Consider the following 5,424-nt stretch of genomic DNA (forward strand, 5'->3'; position numbering starts at 1 on the left):
CGAAGTGGTGATACACGAAGATACACTATGTCTCCAACTTTGTAAACTATCTCCTTGCGTTTAGAATCCGCATAACTCTTCTGCCTGGACTGGGCTACCTTGAGTCTATCACGAATCATCTTAACCTTCTCTTCAGACTCTTTAATAAAATATGGTCCAAACAACTGTCGGTCTCCAACTTCATCCCACAACAACGGTGTCCTGCACCTCCTTCCGTACAATGCTTCGAAAGGGGCCATCTTTAAACTGGCTTGATAGCTGTTGTTGTAAGAGAACTCTGGGTAAGGCAAATTGTCGTCCCAACTAGATCCATAATCTAGCGCACAAGCTCTCAACATGTCCTCCAAAATCTGATTGACTCTCTCAGTCTGTCCATCTGTCTGCGGGTGAAAAGCTGTACTGAACTCTAGCCTGGTTCCCAAAGTTTCATGCAACTGATTCCAAAACATTAAGGTAAACTGGGTTCCTCTATCTGATACAATGGTCCTCAGAACTCCATGCAGACATACGATCCTGGTCATGTATATCTTTGCCAACTTAGCACTGGTGTAAGTGGTCTTCAGTGGGATGAAATGAGCTACTTTCGTCAAACGATCGACTACAACCAATATCGAGTCATAGCCTGAACGAGTCCTGGGTAATCCCATGATAAAATCCGTGCCTAGCTTGTCCCACGTCCATTCGGGTATTGGCAATGGTTGTAGCAATCCTGCTGGCTTCTGATGCTCAGCCTACACTCTCTGACATACATCACAAACTGCTACATACTCCGCAATATCCTTCTGCATTCCGGTCCACCAGAAACTATCCTTCAAATCTAGGTACATTTTAGTATTTCCTGGGTGAATCGAATATGGCGAATCATGGGCCTCCTGCAAAATCAGCTTCCTGATCTATTGATCATTTGGCACATATACGCGGTCCTCAAATCATAAGGTATCGTGCTCATCCTCACGAAATCCTTTGCCTTTCCTTTGCTCATCCTTTCCTTTATCTCGTCTATCTCCTTGTCCATCTTCTGAGCTTCTCTGATCTTATCCATCAGAGTAGACTGAATCTCCAATGCTTGTACATAGCCTCTCGGAACTATCTCTAAACATATCTCGCGAAGATCCTCTACTAACTCCTTGGGTAACTCTACGGTCATGAGTGTATTGACATGACTCATGCGGCTCAACGCATCGGCAACTACGTTAGCCTTCCCGGGATGATAGTGCAACTTCATATCATAATCCTTAATGAGTTCCAACCATATCCTCTTCCTGAGATTCAACTCCTTCTGCGTGAAGATATACTTCAAACTCTTGTATCTGTGTATACCTCACAATGCTTTCCGATGAGAAAATATCTCCAAGTCTTCAACGCATGCACTATGGCTGCTAACTCCAAATCATGCATAGCATAATTTAACTCATGGGGTTTAAGCTGTCATGAGGCATATGAAACAACTCTTCCCTCCTGCATAAGTACGGCTCCAAGTCCTCAACGAGAAGCGTCGCAATACACTTCATAATCCTTGCGTTGATCTAGCAGAATCAACACTGGTGATGTAACCAAGCGTTGCTTCAACTCCTGAAAGATGGCCTCACATTCCTCGGTCCATTTGAACTTGGTGTCCTTCTTTAACAACTCCGTCATAGGCTTTGCAAGCTTCGAGAAATTTCAATGAACCTCTGGTAGTATTCTGCGAGTCCAAGAAAACTCCGGATCTCTCCAACTGACGTGGGTGCCTCCCAATTTGTCACAGTGAAAACTTTGGTGGGGTCTACCGCTATTACTTCTCCGGATATAACATGTCCAAGGAATCCAACTTCCTTCAACCAAAACTCACACTTGCTGAACTTGGCGTATAGCTGATGTTCTCTGAGCTTCCCAAGTACTAAACGCAAATGCACTTTATGCTCCTCTTCATTCTTCGAGTAGACCAGAATATCATCAATGAACACCACAACGAACTTATCCAAAAACTCCATAAACACCTTGTTCATCATGTTCATAAATTAGGCAGGTGTGTTAGTCAGGCCAAATGACATAACGGTATACTCATATAGCCCGTACCTCGTGGTAAAAGCTGTCTTAGGTATATCCTGCTCTCGAATTTTCAGTTGGTGGTACCCTGATCGCAGATCAATCTTGGAAAACACTTTAGCTCCTTGCAGCTGATCAAATAAATCATTGATCATTGGCAGTGGGTACTTGTTCTTGATCGTCACCTCATTTAATCCTCGATAATCAACAACCGTCCTCAACGATCCATCCTCCTTCTCCACTAGAAGTACTGGTGATCCCCAAGGTGACGAGCTTTGGTGAATATATCCTTTATCCAGTAACTCCTTAATCTGCTTCTTAATTTCCTCTAAATCTTGTGCAGGCATCCTGTACGGTCTCTTAGATATTGGCCCTGTGCCTGGCAAAAGCTCAATCAGAAACTCGATGTCTCTATCCGGTGGCATGCCTGGCAACTCTTCTGGAAATACATTCGGGAAATCCTTCACCACTTGTACTTCCTCCTGTACAATTCCTGATAAGGAATTTACTTGAGTCCTAATCGGCACATGCTGGGATACATACTTGATCCTTCTTCCTTCTGGTGGTGAGCAAAATCTACTTACTAGCGCAATCGATGTTTCCTCCATACATCGATAGCCAATCCAGACCCAGAATCACATCCAAACCTTGCAACTCCAAAATTATCAGATCTGAGGGGAAAACATGCCTACCTATGGTCAATGGCATCTGAAAACATCCTTAGCTTGCCATATACTCTGCTCCTGGCGAGCTCACTAACATAGGTGTACTAAGAACTTTGGTGGGCAGCTTATACTTATCCACAAATCCCCTCGATATGTATGAATGCGATGCACCAGTATCAAAAAGAATGACTGCAGTAAATGACTTAACCAAAAACTTACCTATTACTGCATCTGGCTGGGCTTCAATCTCCTCCACGTTAACGTGGTTCACTTGTCCCCTGTTGAAAGGGTCGGGCTTCTTCCCAAAACTTCCATTGCCATTTCCATTCTTAGCTTCAGGACATTCATTGGTGTAATGTCCAATCTTCTGGCACTTGTATTAAGTAACGTGACTTAGATCTTTCTTGGCGGGTGTTGCTGGGTTGGAACGGTTCTGTTCGTTGCTTCCTCCATTACCATTCCCATTTTTGGGGCCACTATGGTTGTGCGAACTTCCTCCAGTGTGATCGTGACCTCCATGGTTATGCTGAAGGGGTCCTCCCGAGTTCGGGGAAAACGGGGTCTCTGCTGAGCTCCAGAATTATACTTCCCTTGTCCATACTTCCTCTCTCGGTTGTCAATATGATGCTGCTTCCCTTCAATCCTGAGAGCTCTATCTACCAACTGTTGGTAGTTATTAAAGGTTGCTACCATCAACTGCATGCTCAGCTCATCATTCAGTCCTTCCAAAAACTTCTCCTTCTTAGCTGCATCCGTAGCAACGTCATCAGGGGCATAACGTGCTAGCTTGCTAAAATCATCCACATACTGGCCAACGGTGCGTCCTCCTTGGCGTAAGTTGCGGAACTCACGCTTACTCATGGCCATAGGTCATGCTGATACATGGGCAGTGCGAAAAGCCTGCTGAAACTGGTCCCACGTAACCGTGTCGATGGGATAGGTGACAGTGTAATTCTCCTACCATGCTGCTGCGGGTCCATCAAGCTGATGTGAGGCAAAACGCACTCTTTCCGCATCTGTGCATCCTACAGTGGTTAACTCCCTTCCAATCTTTTGGAGCCAATCATCTACAACTATTGGCTCGGTGCTACTGGAGAACACCGGCAGATTCAGCCTTAGAAAATGGGCTAAGTGATCAACAGGTGGTGGTGGTGGTGGGTTGTTGTTGTTGTTGTTGTTCTTGTTCTTGTTGTTCCCCTGATTCTGATTCTGGACTAGTATGTGCATCAATGCATTCTGCTACTGAATCAACTGAGTGAGCTCCGGTGGGAAAGCAAATCCAATGTCACGTCTCGGAGGCATCTGATGGGTTTAGAAAAGATGAGAAAACAGAGTAGAATGAGTTCTAGGGGGTAAAACACTACCCATATGCACATGAGACAAACACAATCATATCACTCAATGAATCAAGCAAGGGCATACAATCGGTCTAGAACTATCGTTACAAAAGTGCTCAGACTATACTATATACATGGTGGAATATTACTACTGTTTTGGTGGTCAACTAGAAAATTTGATCAGTAGAAGACTCCATAATATCCGCTCCAGCTTCATCAACAAAGTCATCATCGCTATCGTTGGGGTCTGAGTCGGTTTCATCGATGATGATGTAGTTCTCCGGGCAAGTAGAATCATCATCTTCTCCTCCTAGCATGGGGTCTCCCATGAAGATTCCTAGCTTCCTTGTCAGGTCGTCATTCTTCTCAACTAGTACGATGATTTACTCCTTATAATCTTCACGAGTTGCCTTGAGTTCTTCTTCAAGCTCGGTGATCCTTGTCATGGCCTTCTTCAGATCTATCATGCCTACGCACATCTGGTTCTCCTAGCGACGTATGTGCTGGTTTAACTCCTGGATAAAAGAGGCAATTGATCTATCCTTCCTGGTGTTGATCATCTCCCATTGCTCATCTCGGCGCCCACAAATCTGGTAGATAGTATCCTTGAGATCCTTGTGGTAAACTTCTCCAATGCATCCCATGGTGATGTGGGCTGCCATACTCTTTCCTAGACTCCAGGTTGGTGCATCAAAGGAAAACTCTATGGGCTCAGTGACTGGCGTAAATGTCCTTCCTGGAACTTGAACTTGAATCATCCAATGCTCCTCTTCTAGTAAAGTGGCGTTGTAAGTCCCGGTGAAACTTGGTATTCCGATATTCAAGTACCTAGTGACTTCCTTCAAGTGGCGTCCAAAAGGTGTGTCTTCATCTGGTTGTGCAAACTTGTTTCTTGCGTCCGCCATCCTAAAGAGTAGAAAATGGAGAGGAGTCAAAAATGAGAAGAGAGTAGTGATCTAGGGCTTTAGCTTAGTGGTCGTGTCCTACAGTCAGCGTGTGCTCTGATACCATCTTGTAGCGACCAGACCTCAAACAGTCTGATCTCTGTGCATCAGTGTCATCCCTGGATCGGTAATCCTGACACACACAGTACTTGAGGATTTATAACAGACTAGCAATCACACACTTATTACATCGGATGTCTCAAAAGAGAACTTATTACAATAAATATGGCTTAAGGCCATCTAATACGATGACAGCGGAAGGCTTGGAAGATAAAGTGAGTCCATCAACTCCAACGGCATCACTGAGTGCAAGACAACGACCTACGGCTCCTTACTCATCGTCTGAAAAATCTGCAACATGATACGTTGCAGCCCGAAACGGAATAGCACATGGAATATGCTGGCAATGTAACACAAGAGAGTAATGAATAGAATAATGCTATCACTATA

At 44.6% G+C, this 5,424-nt stretch overlaps 1 pseudogene; it reads right to left on the reverse strand.

The window, feature by feature from the left end:
- Positions 1-4,197: 4,197 nt before the first annotated feature.
- On the reverse strand, positions 4,198-4,935 carry LOC147974894 (uncharacterized; annotated as a pseudogene).
- Positions 4,936-5,424: the final 489 nt, after the last annotated feature.

The sequence above is a fragment of the Triticum urartu genome, chromosome 4A (genome assembly GCF_056163025.1).
Source record: "Triticum urartu cultivar PI428250 chromosome 4A, HENAU_Tu73, whole genome shotgun sequence".
In the NCBI taxonomy this organism is placed as follows: domain Eukaryota; kingdom Viridiplantae; phylum Streptophyta; class Magnoliopsida; order Poales; family Poaceae; genus Triticum; species Triticum urartu.